Genomic DNA, 18,322 nt, shown 5'->3' on the forward strand with positions numbered 1-18,322 from the left:
TATATACACATTACACCTGTGCACACACAGTACCCCAATACACACTGTACACCTCCTATGCACACTATACCCCTTATACACACATTACTACACTATAACCCACATACACATACAGACACAATGAAATCCCCTGCAGCCCCTAGATATACAACTCCCGCATACACACATAACACCCCATGGGCCCACATGCTCTACAGACCCTTTAAATACACACACACACACACACACACACACACACACACACACACACATACTACACAGCCCAGAAACACACACACTATAGCCCCTATCACACATAGTACACCACAAACAGACCCCTTTACATACAACAGCACAGTCTTCTGTACACACATGCAATCCCACAAACAACCTCCAAACACATAAAACAGTTGTGTTCATCTTTGGTTCTCTGGTATCCCACATGCTTGCTTTGTGCAGAGAAAAAATATAGGACATTTTCTCCATCTGAGCAATGGGCATCACACTAACATACTCATTGGGTGAGGGAGGGGGGTGGCGTGCTTGTCATTGGTGATGACATATCAGTCCCTTTCTGGCCCTGACTCGCCTATTGGGTTGCTCTCTCTTTAACTGCCTGGACTATTTTTTGTCCCTGTCCGACCCTGGTAGATGCAGTTGGTATGAGATGATAGGGCACTACTTTTTTTCAAACTGAAGTAGCCCACTCATGCGACAGACTGGATGTGCGGGATAGCTTTTTGAGGGAAAGGGGTAAGTGTGCCATCAATTGCACACTCATTTTTCCTTTCATTTTTTTCTAATTACAATTACTACTACTGCTGCAGTTCTCAATTTTACATTAATATTGCAAAAGAAAAGCAATTAATCTAAAGAAAACTTAGTTAGCTTAGTTGCTTCTTTCTAATACAGATATAACATAATTTTGACAATTCAGAATTAGTATTGCAAAAATGCCTGATATCGAGTCAGCATTAGGCTAGGCAATAGTGTAGCCATTTGTGCGTTGCAGCACACAAAGGTGCACCTTACTTCCTGTCCTTTTGATTTGTCCAAGTTGTTGCATTGAATGAAATTCATCCAAAGCGAAACAACATTTGAATGAATTTCGGAGTATCCAACTGAATTTCTCGCCGTTTTATATATATATATATATACTTAGCCAATTTTGTGAATTACTTTAATTGCAATGATCTGTAAATATGCTCTATTCTTTGTGGTGCTATACAGGAGAATGAATCCAGGCTCAATGGATTTATGTCAAGAGAAAGCAGGAAACTAGTCCCAAAAGCCAATATCTCAAAAAAACAACAAAAAAAAAAACCACTCACTAAGGTGTTAATTAATAGTGCATAATTCATTTTATATTAAACATTCTTTCACTCGTTCAGTCAACTTTGTTGTAAAAAAGTCAAACTTGTTATGTATTAAATGGTATATAAAACATATTAAAAAAAGATAAAAGCCAGTGTGATTTATATTTTTGTCTAATTATCTTGTAGTGAAAGTTTCAAAGTGATGAGTAATACACTATCCAATTTCATTTTTGCTTTCGAAATTAAGCGAAATAGCATCCACTATGAAATTTGTCATATTTCAGTATAACAAGAAAATAGCATGCAAATGATGTTATACATTTTTTTTAAATATCCTAAGCCTTAGGAAGCTGGTGTCTTGTTTATGAATAATAAACACTTTTTAGAGAGGTGTTTCTCCCTTTTAGAGTTCTGTGCCCTGCAGCTTGAGTTTTTTAAGTCAGACAATCACCCCACCCCTTACACAGGTGTGTATGAATATACATAAGGAGTGTTTCTGTCATCCACTGCTGTCATGGTTAGTAAACACTCCCAACATGCACTGAGGCAGCAGGGAGTGGTTTAGTTTCCAATACCTCTGTGAATTGAAAGTAATAATTAACTTCCTTTTGTCTTTTAAAAACTTCCCAGGTGAGCCGTCAGATCGCTTAAACTCTGTCATGTTGGCTTGGGGGCACTGTGAGGACTATAGTGCAATGTATTACAAGCTTCTCCAGAGAACAAAGGTAAGCAAAATTGAAGGAATGTAACACTCACGGTGAGTGACTTTGCCCAGCTAGCTGGAATTCACAAGATTCCTGTTACGGATAATATTAGGGTACTACAACATGAATGCTGAATGATACATGGTGACTGTAATAGAACATGTGCATTGGAAATGTCAGCTGGTGAGTACTATTAAAGTAAAAAACTGAAGGTATTTCCTTTGACCTACAAAGAAAGGTACAGAGATCAGAAAGCTTACTTAAGGTGTTTATTGAAGAACGTAGCGTGTATGAATAAATGTTTAACTAAGCAAGTGTTTACTGAGCTCAGATGAAAGTCTTGCTGTTACAAAGCCATGTGTGACATTGGGTGACGCAGGAACTGGACAGACTACTTTCACCTAAACGTATAGAAAGGTTAAACTTCTTTGTTGTGATAATGCTCTTTACACACTTACAGAAATTCAATAGATGAATAAAAATTCAATGGACGGATACAGGAAGAATTGTACTGTTCCGCAGGAAGTAAACATATCAACAAATGCCACACATTTTCCGAAATAAATATAATATATATATATATATATATATATATATATATATATATATATATATATATATAAACAATGTTTACTCTTAAAAATGTAAAATACCTTAATAATATACAAATGATGTTATTGCATTTCAACCAAAATATCAATTAATATTACCAGAATTTCTACCAAACTGTAAATTGTTAGGAATTCACAAGGGAACTGTACATTTTAATTTAAAACTGAAAAACGCTCTTAATCCCCTACGTTTCCAGCTCAGCTGTTCTGCCCCAAGATGTTCAGTTTAACTGTTATAATAATACCATAGAAATTTCAGTTCCCTAGTAACTTACAAACAATGCAAAGCTTAATGAATAAGTTTGCATTCATTATTTTATTCTATTTATGAAGTATTACTTTGTCAGTTATCTACAGCTTTCGTTGTCATATATAGTGATGCACCGAGTACTTCAGAAGGTTATCTGCTGATAGGACACTTTGTCAATATATTTAGCATTAACAGGGAATAAAAGACTCTTGCAATTTCCTGTTAGTCACAGTGCTACACTAACTGCATCAAAAGAAAATAACACCAAAAAATTGTGTCACACTCTCTATCTAATTTAATATTTCCCCATGCATAATTTAGACTTATACTTAAAGGTAAATCACCAACTTGTATGTTATGCTTTAAAAACATATTTATTTATTTATAAAATATATTATTTTACCAGGATGGATACATTGAGATTTCTCTCGTTTTCAAGTATGTCCTGGGTCCACAAAACATTGCATTGTTACAATAGGATACAATATTACAAAAATACAATATATAAACTATATATATATATATACTCCAGTTGTGCATATTTAATTTATTATATTGTTCAGTTTGTTTTGGAGGGATCTGGGGTATATATTCTCTTGTCTGCACATGTGTTACATGTTACCTGACCTGATGAAAGCTCCATGTTGGAGCTGAAACGTTGATATTTTATATGGAATAAATAAAAGCTAGATTTTACTACTTTAACCAAGTCCCAGGAGTGCAATTGTTTCTACACCCATATATTTATATATATATATATATATATATATATATATATATATATATATATATATATATATATATTATACACACATATATAAATGTAATACATAATAGGTAATAAATATATTCACCATGACAGGTGCATTCTGTGTTGAGGTATACTGCCATAGATCTCTTAACAGATTTTAGATTGAATGAAGATTTAACAGTGTCCCTGAGGTTATGCCATAATTGCGGTGCTCTGAACTGGATGATATCTATAATAATGATTGCAGTGAATGAACAGTCATCTGACCCCTACAATTAAATCCAATCTGTCTATGTTTAGACTTCTTAGTTAAACTTCTTACATAATATAAAACAGATTCAAAATCAAGTTTATAATACTTTCCTTCTGGTCTGCATTCACAATTTTATGTTTCAATTAAAAAATAAACCACATTAACGTAAAAAAGGCAATGATTCACATTATTAAAAAGCTTGAGATGAAAAAGATTGGTCTAGGGTTATATTTGTAAAAATATTTGACTGTGTGGTTGAGAGAGTTACACAATGTAGCATTGAAAAAATCTTGGGCATCAAATATTGTTAAAAGATTCGGTATTCTTATCTGTGATTAATTTGTTATTTGGAAACATTTGATTGGGATAATTTGTTTAAGTAGCTGGGTTACTGGCTATTTGCACTTTAAAAAGTCGGAAATCCACCTTAGGAATATTAAAAAAATGCCCCAGACAACTAGAAAATAGAGCAAATTATGTCACATATTAAGAACATGTCTGATTAGTTGTGAACCTTGGCTGTTAGGAAAAGGAATCTGTTGTAACTGATACATAATGGTAAATAGACGATTCATGATCAATCACTATACTAAAACTCTTTATTATATAATTGTAATCTTATATTATATGATGGTGTTGTGGACTACATCTCCCGTAATGCTGTTACATCTCTAATGCTGACAAAGAATCATGGGAGATGTAGCATACAACATTTGGAGTGCTGAAAGTTGCCTACACCACTACTAGTGTATAAACAATGTTCGTTACCCACAGTAAGCTAATTTGTAATAGTCCAACAACTTCTTGATAGTTTTGAAGATATACCTTACTCTCCAGATTGCGTTCCAGTCTGTAATGTTTTTATTATTATCGCCATTTATATAGCACCAACAGATTCCGTAGCGCTTCACAATATTATGAGAAGGGAGATTTAACTATAAATAGGACAATTACAAGAAAACTTACAGGAACAATAGGTTTGAAAGGACCTTGCTCAAACAAGCTTTCCTAAAGAGATGGGTTTTAAGGCACTTCTTAAAGGATTGAAGATTAGGGTCTGATGGGGGTAGGCAGACTATTCCATAGGAAGGGAGCCGCCCGCAGGAAATTCTGCAAGCGCGAGTTGGCCATACGGCTGTGAGCAGCAAACAGGAGAAGGTCACGGGCAGAGCAGAGGGACCGAGAAGGGTCATACCTATGGATCTTTGAAGAGATATAAGAGGGGCTAGAATTGTTCACTGCTTTATATGTATGGGGTTGAATTGACTCCTATGGGATATAGGAAGCCAAAGTAAGGACTGACAGAGGGGTGAGGTGTAGGAGGACCGACTAGAGAGGAAAATCAGTCTAGCAGTGGCATTCATTACAGACTGTAGCAGGGCATTACGGCTTTTGGGAAGACTAATCAGGAGAGGGTTACAATAATCCATGCAGGAAATTACTAGAGCATGGACAAGGAGTTCAGTTTTAGGGAGATTGAGTTTCAGAAAGCCGGAGGATATCCAGTCAGAGATGGAAGAAAGGCAGTGACACGTTGCAGGACGGCAGGGGAGAGGTCTGGGAAAGATATATATATATATATATATATATATATATATATATATATTATATATCTGGGTGTCTTCAGCGTACAGGTGGTAGTGGAATCATAAGGAGGCAATAAGTTTGCCAAGAGCAAGGCAGTATAAAGAGAAAATAGAAGGGGACCCAGGACAGAGCCTGGGGGGACTCCAACCGGGACAGGATGAGGGGAGGAGGTATCTTTTGGATAAGGAGACACTGAATGAGCATTGGTAGAGATAAGAGGAAAACCACGAGAGGACAGAGTCAGAGACCGAGCGATTGAAGAGTTTGAAGAAGGAGAGCATGATCAACGGTGTCAAAGGCAGCAGAGCGTTCAAGAAGAATTAGTATGGAGTAGTGGCCTTTGGATTTAGCTCTGATTAGGTCATTAGTAATTTTTATAAGAGCAGTTTCAGTAGAGTGGAGAGGGCAGAAGCCAGACTGAAGAGGGTCAAGGAGAGAGTTGGAATTGAGAAAGCGAGACACATGGGTAAAGACAAGTCTTTCCAGAAGCTTTGAGGTAAAAGGGAACAGGTATATGGGACAATAGTTAGAGGGGGAGGACTGGTCAAGCAATGTTTTTTCAGGATAGATATTACAGTGACATGTTTAAGGTCAGCAGGGAAAACGCCAGAAGGGAGATAGCAGTTGAAGATGTGTGTTAAGGAAGGAACAAGACAAGGGGAGAGAGATCTGATGACGCGAGACAGGGCAAGTGGTGGGGTGAGAGGAAAGGAGAAGTGCAGCCACCTCTTGTTCAGTAGCCGGGGAGAAAGTCTGAAGGGTAGGAAAGGCATGACCTATGTGTGGTTGAGAAAGAGAACGGTAAGGTGGGGAGAATTCTTTCCTACCCAATCTTGTCGGTAAAGTAGCATGCAAAGCTATCGGCTGTCAAGTTAGTTTGGGGGGTGGTCACAGCAGGGCGCAGAAGAGAGTTAAAGGTGAGTTAAAGAGACACCTGGGATTGCAGGAGCATGAACTCACGAGAGAGGAAAAGTATGACTGTTTGACAAGGGCTGAGCTGTATGAACACAATATGAATCTATAATGGAGAAAGTCTGACTGGGTGCGAGAATTCCTCCAGGAGCGTTCAGCACAACGGGAGCAACTTTGCAGATAGCATGTTGATTTAGTATGCCACTGTTGCTGGGTGTCCTCCTCGAGGTGCATGTTTGGAGTGGGGCTGTAGCGTTCAAGGCAGAGGTGTTATATGTGGAGATGGCCAGTAAGGGACAGGAGAGGGAAGGGATGGATAGCCGTTGTGAATCAATATCAGAGTAATCGAGAGCAAACGATAAGAGGTGGTGATCAGAGAGAGGAAATGGAGTGTTGCTGATATTAGATACTGTACATGCATAAGAGAAAGTGAGGTTGAGGATATTGCCAGGAAGTAAGTGAAAATAGTTTAGAGGTCAAAGGTGGGTTAATGGGAATATTGAAGTCCCCAAAAATTAAGATGGAATATTAGAAGAGAGGAAGTAGGTTAGCCAGGCAGCAAAGTGGTCAAGCAAGAGGAGAGGGGAACCAGGGGGGTGATAAATAACGGCAATGTTAGCAGAAAAGGGTTTGAAAAGGCGAATTGAATGAATTTTAAATGATGAAAAAGAGGGAAGGGGGGTGGGCAGAGTTTTAAAGGAGCAGTGGGGTGAAAGCAGAAAACCTACACCACCACCTTTACTCTCAGCTTGTCTTGGGTTGTGGGTAAAGTGAAGACCACCAAATGATAGTGAGGCAGGGGTAGCAGTATCAGAGGGAGAGAGACATGTTTCTGTTAGTGCAAGTAGGTTTAGGGAGTGTGAGATAAATAGGTCATGGATGGAAGTTGATTTAATGGTGGTGCACACAGAGCGTGCATTCCAGAGGTAGCTTTAAAGGAGGAATTATAGCGAGAGTTACATGGAATGGATATTAGATTGTTGTAGTTTCTGGTGTTAGTACCAGGTGGCTTAGTAGAGGAGGGAACAGGGTTTGGAGAGACATCACCAGCTGCTAGGAGCAGTAGGATGGAAAGGAAGAGAAGGTCGGCGTAAGTTTTAAATGTTGGGGACGAGAGCTTGTATTTAGGGGATTTAGGAGGGGTTTGTGGAGAAAGAATGGATAAATGTGAGTAAAGTGCATGTGATGAATGAGTACACTGGGGAGGGTGGGTGAGAAATAATCATCCAGAAATGCTACCTCTGCTTAGGGCAAATCCTTCAGTGTTGGGTGCTGTAAATCCTGGGTGTAGCTGTTTCAGTGCGGTGTTGGGCCCAGGTTCTGCTTAGGGCAAATCCTGCAGGGTTGGGTGCTATAAATCCTGGGTGTAGCCGTTTCAGTGCGGTGTTGGGCCTACGTTCTGCTTATGACAAATCCTGCAGGGTTGGGTGCTGTAAATCCTGGGTGTAGCTGTTTCAGTGCTGTGTTGGGCCCACGTTCTGCTTAGGGCAAATCCTGCATGGTTGGGTGCTGTGAGTCCTCAGTGTAGCTGTGTCAATGCTGTATTGGGCCCAGGCTCTGCTTAGGGCAAATCCTGCAGGGTTGAGTGCTGTGAGTATTGGGTGTAGCTGTTTCAATGCTGTATTAGCCCAGGCTATAAGAGAGAATCTAGGATTAGATAATACAGATTGTGGGTGGGTAATCATTGAGGTGTTAAACTATTTTTAATCAATTCTATAGCTAATGTAATGTTTTAATTCTATGCTACAAAATATTAATGGGAAAAAAAAGAAGAGGGTTGCACTCAATCACAAAAATATACACAGGGTGCTAAACTCAGCATGGGTCAGCATACCCCATATAATCTACATATAAGAGAAAACAGTCTCAAGACTAATGGATGTGCAACATTTCAACCTGTACCCAGGTCTTTGCAGATCCATTAAAACTGCTTTGAACATATCACAGTGAGTGCCTGAGATTTTTTTCTTATACAAAATATGAATGAAATTTTAGTAACAAGGGATTATGCACAGAGATGGGTATTGGTCATGTTTTACTAGAAATGTTAAAGTGAAACTTAAAACTGTTTGGGAAATCCCAACCACAACGTGATTATTCTCTAAGCATGTCATAAATAGGTAAATTTTAAAAAATTGGAGTTTTCTAATACTGCCCTTTGTTGTGTTTAAAAAACCCACATTGTACTGTAGGGAAAGTCCCACTACAAAAGTATGACTAAATGTATATTTAGTTGGGTTGTCTGTAGATTAGTAGAATATTAGAATTGGACTTGGAAGCATCATGATTATTTTAAAGGATATAGCTCTACTATTACCAAATTAGTTGATCAAGAGGACAGACAGCACAGTCACCTTTTAACTCACAGGTTGGTTGCAATCTTTAACAGTACAGCTGCTTACTTGGTAGAATCATTATTACATTAGATTAATTAAATCAAGGATGGTAAATAAGGACAGGGACTCAATCTTTTCAGTCCTCTAAGTGTGGTTGTGATTCCCATAGCTTTTGCTATCCAACAAAACCATCCCTCTACATCTTAGTGTAGCACACAGTCTGTAATGTTCCTTTAACTCCTTAAGGACCAAACTTCTGGAATAAAAGGGAATCATGACATGTCACACATGTCATGTGTCCTTAAGGGGTTAATGGTAGAACAGTCATCAATGTTTTGGTAACCCTAAGTTTCACCTTTACGTTAATCCTAACTCTAAAAAGTCATCCTTTTTGTCCATGAAAGCACTGCTGGCATGGATGGGCTCTTTTTAAGTTGACTTATTTACATTTTCTTTGAATTAGGTGATAATTGACAACTAGTCACTATCAAGTATGCATTTATATTTTACTGAAAATAGCTTAGTCAGCTGGAGGCATTATCTTGACTGATAGCTGTAAGAAAATATAAGTGGCTTCAGGGAACCAGTTTTAAATTATGAACTGACTTTTCTCCTACAACTAAGTGACATTTTCTCAGATTATTGGATTATGGGTTTATTTCTCAGTAATACATTTCAAATGTTCTAAACTATCAGGTGTAAATCCTTCTAATTAATAAGATTGTTAATGAAAGTTAAATATGCTAAATTAAAAATAACTTGTGAAATATGCATCAGAACAACATAAATCTTGACTTTTCTAGTTTATAGCTTTGTTGGAATATTGTACAGTTCCAATGTCAGAATCATGTCAAACTGAGTCGCCATTTTTATTAAGCACTTTACATAGAATCTTCCATGAAAATTCAAATTAAATGGTGAAGATTGAAGTCTTTGAACATGAAAATATGTACAAGAAGGGTGCGCAAAGTTTTTGCTCAGGAACAAAGACACCACTGTTATTTAATAAGGTAATGTTGGTGCAGCCAAAAAGTTACATGAAAAAAAATTCTATTAGAAAAGCTTTCTGATTACTATCTGCTTATACCTTGTCTTCTTGCAGGTGTATATAAAAGAATGCAAATATGTGTGCACACACAAATATCACAATATATAGAAATACCTTATTTTTAAAGGGGTTCTGTAGAGCTCAACTCATGTGTAATAGATAATATAAATGATTATCAATACACACCAAGCAGGATAAACATATTATTAAATAATCAAATGATGCTTACTTGGTAGAATCTTATGTATTGCACCCAAAACTTAAAACCTATCCCTCCAGATATAATAATATTATCAGTTGGTGATATTGTAACTGTTTCTTGAGGATAAACATAAATTCATAAGTTGCTGGCTTTTTGTGCTTTTCATCTAAACAAAATTGTTATGGTACCTCAAGTTTGCCTCCTGCGGTGATGTCCCCTGCTCCCCTGGTGGCATCCAGCATCTGCATTTTCACATTCAGGAAGTGCGGAGTGCCGTTAGGCTTGGGAGTGGCTGAGAGCGGTCACACCATATTCACTAAACTGGCTTGCAAAAGGTATGTTTCTTTGCAAGCCAGTTTAGTGAATGGATAGTCACTGATTGGCTGAGAGCGTCCAATGTGCATGTGCATAGTTTACCTGAGGAAGAGATGGCAAAATGGTGCACTATGGGAAGAAAGCAGGCCGGTGGACACAGTGTTATGCTTGGGCAATGTTCTGCTAGGAAACACTAGGTCCTGGCATTCATGTGGATGTTACTGTGAAAAGTACCACCTAACTAGAGATTGTAACAGACTTCATACACCGCTTCATGGCAATGGTATTACCGGATGGCAGTGGCCTCTTTCTTTTGCACCCTGCCATACTGCAAAACTTGTTCATGAATGGTTTGAGGAGCATGACAAAGAGTTCAGGTGTTGCCTTGGTCTCCAAATTTCCCAGATCTAAATCCAATTGAGCATCACTAGGATGTGCTTGAACAACAAATCCAATCAATGGAGGCCCCACCTCACAACTTGCAGGACTTAAACAATCACTTGCTAATGTCTTGTTGCCAGATACCACAGGGTATGTTCATAGGTCTTGTGGATCCCATGCCTCGATGCACGAGGGGTACATGCATGATATTAGGCAGGTGGTTTTACTGTTGTGGCTGATCCGTGTATGTTAGGTGGCGATCACTTTAATCACTTCAGGCTTTCTTTGCATTTGTATGGTTTGGCCTTGTGAAATAGACCTTGAGTCCAAATTTGTCACCATTTATTTTTTTATTGTTGTTTAATCATATAGAACTCTTTTCCTTTACACTTGATCAACATATATATAAAATTAAAACAATTTATATATATAAAATGTTAAAACAATTTATAAAATAGTAAAATTTGTTTAAATTGCACATCATTCTTCAGCATCCTATAGCTCTCTATTTTTCTTTTTTGTCTATTTATTCCACTATTCGATGTGTTACATGGAACATACATGGAACTTATCACAGCCAAAATCATTTAAGAGGTTTGCATTATTATTTACTTTACCTAAGAAAAAGCATTTAGCCAAAACATTGTCTTTTTTGCACAAATTATGGCATTTGTATCAATGAGTTCTTTAAATATGCAACTTGTCAAGCAATATTTATTGATGAGATTTTAATATTTCATTCCAAAAAACCTGAGTTTTAGTGAGTTGAAAAATGATTTGCAAAAAGTAAAATGCAGCTGAAATTCTTTTTTTTTTTTTTCTTACAATCAGAATGCAGAGTTGCTTGATATTTTAGTTCTGTTTCCTGCTGTGTTGGTTTATTATTGGAGATGCAAATGGAAAAGTCTGCCTGGTGGGAACTTAATTCCAATCTCAACTATCTAATTTAACCTCTCAAGGCCATTTTGCTATTTACTATTTGTTTCTTTTACTATCATTCACCATATATATTATATACAAGTTTAAAGAACTGGTATGGCTTTTATCTGATAATCTATATGCACAAATAACACATATTAAATATTAAAAAAATATTTAATATATTTTTTTTTAAATCAATGTTTTCAAAATTTTAGTTTAATAGTTTCTAGATCAAAATATTTTTTCTGGGGGCGGAGCTTGAACGCTGAAGCAACCAGACGCATGCAAAAGGAGCTCCGAGCCCCAAACTGTGAAAAACGATTGAAATCCCCCCCTTATCCCTCTTACTCACAAGCAAGCACCCCAAGACCACATGGGGAGAAAGGGGAAAAAAGCGGCAGTACACAAGCCCACCTCGGGGCTAACGATCGGGGAAATGTGGACGCACGCACGCTGAGCCACTGAAGCCAATATGGTGGCCCAACACGGAGGGTGCTCGGACTTCTCGAGGACATATCCAATGCGGAGGAAGGGGGATATCTACAGCCTCCAGACCCACCACGAAAGACACAACACCGTGGCAAAGGGGCAGATGCAGAACCGATCACCGTAGCGGTTATGAAGGCGTTAATGGCAGACCTGAAACGCAGCTTCCACGAGGAAGTCACAGCACTCCGCGCAGACCTGCAGGGCCTGACAGGCCGCATCTCCAAACTGGAAGGCTCCTCGCTATCCCAAGCTCAGGAAATCACCGTACTACAACACATGGTACAAGGCCTGGAACAACAGACCCGGCAATATAAATATCGCCTCGCGGCGCCGGAAGACGCTAGGCGAGCCTCCAACATAAAAATCAGGGGAGTTCGTGAGGACATTACCGAGGCCGAACTACCTAAACTAATTGAGCGCATGCTACTGGAAATCCTGCCACAAGGAAAGCGTACCACAATCACCCCAGAAGGGATCTTCAGAATCCCCAAACCAACGAACGCGCCAAACACTGCCACAAGGGATGTCATCCTGAGCCTCCACAACAGCGGATACAAAGCGACGATTCTCTCAGCCTTCAGAGGCAAGACCCCCCTCCGATTCGAGAACATGGAACTCTCACTTTACTCGGATCTGTCCAGCAGCAGCTTGGCGTGCCGCAGATCGCTACGGCCACTCACCTTAATTCTCCGTGCCCACAAAGTGGATTACATGGCGACCTCCCAGGACTCTATAAATCACGAAAGGAATGACCTCACACAGCATCCAGGATATACGGGACGCCCCAGCCTTCCTCCAGCTACTGAACTTACCCCAAAATTTGCTGACCCCGGCGGGGCCAGCCAACACGGGCAACAACAGCTCCCCCAACCGCACCCATACTTGGGATCCAGATCGGAGCGCCCCGTTCATACCTCAGAGCTCCATGCCAGAGGCTTATGTAGCAATCACAACGTAGGGACATGGGGACACTCATAGTCTCAACCCAGCCGAAGTCACTTCGTGAATATAACACCAAGTTCACCGGGCTCTGGGGAATGCACAGACTGGAGTGGTATACTCTGCCCCAAATTGTGACAGTACTTTAATGGGTTTTATTTTACTTCACATATATGCGAGTACCCTAACATGTTATTTACATCTTTACTACCATGCAAGCTGCTACGTGTAACATATTCTATTTTGAAAGGGTGTAAAGTATCCAGCACGGTACATCCTAACCTCCCTTTCTTCCCCCCCGACCCCTTTTTTTTTTTTTTTATAAAATACAAAGGTTGTCTAACGCAGTGTTTCCCAACCCAGTACTTAAGGCACACCTACCAGTCCAGGATTTAAGGATTACCCAGTTTTGTCTAAGGTGTTTTTAGAAAAAAAGAAAAAACACCTTAGACAAAACTGTGTAATCCTTAAATCCTGGACTGGTAGGTGTGCCTTGAGGACTGGGTTGGGAAACACTGGTCTAACGTGATACACTTTACCACGGAAACGAGCAGGTTACCCTGCATAGTGTCTACTATTCTTAAAATATGCAGGATACCTAGCCAGTTAGCTCTTTATTTACAAGTGCGCAAGCCGCCTAGTGTGTAATACCCCACCTGACACAGACATACGAGATATCCCACAAGCTAAACCCTACCTTAAAAATATGCACGTCATCCAGCATGTTGCACGCTACACTGCAAATGAGCAAATTATCTGGCATGACACACGCTACAATATAAAGGGGCAGGTTACCGGGTATTACACCGACAGATTGAACATTTAAATCGTCACTTCAACCTGCGCTGTAATTGCCTTAGGACAGTTGCACATAGCACTCAGAATGTCTGGGTACCACTACTGTGTTGCCAACTTATGTTTTTAACGCCTCTTTACCTAAACACTCACCACTCACAGTATCTGTGCTCTGCTCCGTGGTCGGCTATCACTACACCACAAATGCGCTAACGCCACACACCAAAACAACTGTACTTAAAGCATAGCCTGCTGTCTCATTATTGTTTATGGACATACTTACACCGGGTTCTTTTTCCAATTTATACCTCACAATTGCGGCTAGCAAGTCATGATAAATAATAATTAAAAATGTACAATTTACAAATGTTTTAGCATAACCAACCTAGCATTGTTAAGCGCTGGCCTTCTCACCTTAATATCATGATTCCGCTGCTCCACCAAGCTGTTGATTGGTCTTATTATATAAACCTGTGCGATTACTCATGCCACTGTTCAGCCTACAAATGTTTTTAAATACGCTGTTGTGGTGTATGCCGTTACTATGTATAACATGCACAGCAAAAAATAAAGAATTAAAAAATATATTTTTTTTTTCTGCATTCCCAAGACACATGGACGCAAGACAAAATTCCTTCAAAATGTCACATTTTATTGAAAAAAAGGATAAAATACATTTTTGACAAGACATAACATTGTCTGTCATACATTTTCTCTTTGTAGAGATTTATCCATTGACTAAATATTACAATAATCTGTGCACAACTAGTTTAGCTTAGAAAAAGTAGATATTAGATATGTTCTAATGAGTATCCAGGAGTAGTTATGGTAGGTGTAATGTAAGTTTAAATTTAAGAACAACGTTTTACGAGTTGAAAAAGCTAAATAAAACTTAATAAATATTGGTGTACTTAGATGGAAGTTATCAATATAACATGAAGTATGGAAGTCCCAAATATACAGAGTTCAAAGTAACAGTCTTTTAAAGTATCAGTCTTTTAAAGTATCACAGTATGGTATTTGATACAATTCATGCAATTGTGTCAGGTAGCTTCAGCTATTGAACCAGCTGCGGTTTATTTCCTGAACAGGCTTTTGAATATAGCACTACTAGGGATGTCTTCTCCAATTTTTTATATCACTAATTTGTACAATGCATATAAACTATGCACTATAAGATCATATATGGTGATCTTGAGTGTCAGCTTGTATTCACCATTCTAAAGGGAAGAGAAATGGAAATCTAGAGTGCTCAGTGTTTGAAAAAAACTTTAATAAAGGTTGTAAATTAAAAGCACTCACAATTTGCAAAACTTGTTTGAGTGTGAGATGGCAATGCTTGTAGTGGGGGAGGTTGATGGTCCTACAGTTCGGCCAGTAGATGTTGGGTAGTAGGGAGCCGCGTGCATTCCACTGTTCTCCTTTCCTGCGTTCCAATACAACTCTGTAGTTCTTGCAGTTTGTAGTAGATGCCGAAAAGTGTATTTACGCATTATCAGAGGCTGGCATCCATGAACAGCTTCAGAGTTTAAATCGTCGACTAAGTTTTTGGCTGTGTGTTAACTCTTAATAGTCCAGTATAAAGCGGTACATATACATACCGGCTTTACATCAGTTACTTATGTTGAAAGAGGGTATGTTAAATTATTACATTTATAAAGGGATTGGATTATATTTTTGTTTTAAAAATTACTTTTTAAAAAAACATTGCTTAGAGAAAATTGCACTTGAAAATTTTGTTAATAAAAGATGAATGATAATGAATTAATATTGTTTTGTGAATGAATTACAATAAAAGGCAGTGTGACTTGTAAGTGGAACTGCACACTAGAATCGAGTTTGCTTTATACATAATGATATTTGTTAAAGTTGATGTATGTTGTCAATGAAAGTAAGGGTTGAATAATTCTTAAGAATGTTTATTGCTGGCTAAGGAGAATTGGATATGCTTGTGCTAAAGTTCATGCACGATCCTCAGATTATTCAATTGGTCTTTATTTTAATTTGTGTTGATTATGTTGTCAACATCTAATGTTGAGATTTTAGTGTATTTTAAAAGTAAAATAAGTCTGTTAGATATAAAAATCGCTTGTAAAAGGAGAATTTCATAGACATATGGTTAAATGCTAAATAAAAATTTGGTTAAAAAAATTAAATTTATAAATGGAAGGTGACGTGAAGGTTACAGAGTATATATACATGGTTATTACTTTGGTATAGGATGTGCTTGTTAGCAACTCTGGATTTCTTAATATGCTAGAATGTGTAAGCATAATGATGAGATAAATTGTAGAATTTAGCAGTGATGTGCTGAAATAAATAATTAATATTAATAGGAACTTTACTAAAAGCCATTTATGGAAACTGATTTGTAAAAAAAAAAGTTGCTTTACTAACATACTGTTTATCTGATAGGCGCTTTGTATATATTTAAGGTAATTGAGAGGTGTTGAAAAATATAAAAAATAGTTCAAATTATAGGAATTATAAAAATTATAAAAAAGCATTTAGTTCAAAGTCCACAATTAACCCATTCGGTTCCAAAGTATCTAACTGGAAAATCTGTTTTCTTCTGCTTTGTCCAGTTCTTTTTCCAGGTTTCCTTCTCTCCATGGGATGTTGACTTTTTTTTTGTAATGCCATGAATTTCAGACCTGGTGGATTTCTTGCATGTATTATATCATAATGTTTCCATAAATTGTGTGAATGAAGGCCTTTCTTGATGTTTCTTATGTGTTCCCTTAATCTTGTTTTTAGGGTCCTTTTTGTCCTTCCTATATAAAGTTTGTTGCATGGGCAATTTAACAGACAAATGAGTCCTGTAGTCAGTGTGGTACACATAACCCATGGGGCCCTCGTGCAAAACTGATTCATCCCTCCCTCTTCCCCCTCTCCGACTCCCTACCCCCCGACAGACACACACACACACATACACACAGAGACACAAACAGATACATACAGACACATACACACACACACACGCGCACACACACACACATACATACAAAGACATACAGACAGACAGGCACACATACATACAATCAAACAGACAGACAGGCACACATACAGACCGGCACACACACACACACGACACACATATATACAAAGACACAAACATACATAAAAATAGACAGGTGCACACACACATACAGACAGACACACACTCAACAAACATACAAATACACATACAAACAGACAGGCACACATACATACAGACAAGAAACACATACATACAAGCCAACAGGCACACACATACAGACAGACATACACATACACCCAGACAGACATACACAAAGATAGACACACATACATATAAAGACACATACATAAAAACAGACAGGCACACATACATACAAATAGACACACACAAGACACACATACATACAAAGACACATACAGATAGAGAGACACATACAGACAGACACACAAAGACAAATACATACGAACATACAAGCACACATACATGCAGACAGAGACACATACATAATATTTAAGTCACCCTCCTGTTTCCTACCTTTTAGGTGCAGGAGGGTTACTTACCCTGGGGTCCAGTGGTGGCTCAGGTTGATGGGAGTCAGAGTTCCCACTCTGACTACCTGTTCTACCTCCTGCGCAGGCTCTCAGTGATTGCTGGGAGGAGTGACGTGCTGACTGGGCCCCCTGAAAATCCATGCCCATCGGGTGGCCCTGACAACATGGGCCACCCAATGGGCACCTTAACATGCGGCCCCAGCGGCAGTATGTACGCCAGTGCCTGTAGTATTGCAATTGAGGTGGGTTTTTATTTAGCATTTTTCTTTAGTTTGGGGATGGGTAAATTCTTTAATTTGTTGAGGTTGATCTCGGTTATTAGTGCAGGCTCTGCATTTTTTGCATTTCCAAAAAACTATTTTTGCTTTTAAATAGGTGGAACTGATTTATTTTTTGGCTTTTTCTCTTTTAGTTGTTGGTGCTAATAAAGTGCTTAAAATTGGTGCCTTCGAATAAATGATTTTTGGCTTGTGACCTAATATTTTGTCTAATTGGGGGGTCTCCTTTTAGAATATTCCAGTTTTTTTTGCAGAATATGACGTATTTTGTGTGTCTGATTGTCAAATCTTGTTATAAATGCTGAGATGTCTGAATTGACTGGTTGAATTTTATCTCTCGTTTCAAAAATCTGATTGTGTTGTAATTCCATAGATTTTGTTATGGCTTAGTTTAGTATATCATCTGGATAACCTTTTGTTTTAAATTGATGTTTACTTTCTTCTATTTGTGCAATGCATACTTCAGGTTCTGAACAATTGTGTTTGATTCTCCTGAATTGGCTATATGGAATATTATTTAGCCATGTTCTTTTGTGAAAGCTGTTGTTCGGAAAAAAGCTGTTGCAAGCGATGTTTTTTCTAAAAGTTTTTAGTTTCTATTTTATTATTTTTTTTAATAAATTTCCAGATCTAAAAATTCTATTTTTTCTTGAGACTTGTTAAAGGTAAACTTCAGATTATACGGGTTAAAATTTAGGTATTGTTTAAATCTTTCCAATAAGAG

General features: G+C 38.2%; 1 protein-coding gene across 3 annotated transcripts in view; it reads left to right on the top strand.

The window, feature by feature from the left end:
* The first annotated feature begins 1,836 nt into the window (after positions 1-1,836).
* Positions 1,837-18,322, top strand: part of RASSF6 (Ras association domain family member 6) — a 112,431-nt gene continuing 95,945 nt past the window's right edge. For 2 of the 3 annotated variants that reach the window (XM_063425309.1, XM_063425311.1), the window contains exon 1: positions 1,837-2,020. The gene's annotated coding sequence lies outside the window, so the exon portion shown is untranslated. Of the gene's footprint in view, positions 2,021-2,111; positions 2,183-18,322 lie in introns of all 3 variants that reach the window. The other variant, XM_063425310.1, reaches the window with a different exon arrangement.

This window comes from Pelobates fuscus, chromosome 6, assembly GCF_036172605.1.
Source record: "Pelobates fuscus isolate aPelFus1 chromosome 6, aPelFus1.pri, whole genome shotgun sequence".
Classification (NCBI taxonomy): domain Eukaryota; kingdom Metazoa; phylum Chordata; class Amphibia; order Anura; family Pelobatidae; genus Pelobates; species Pelobates fuscus.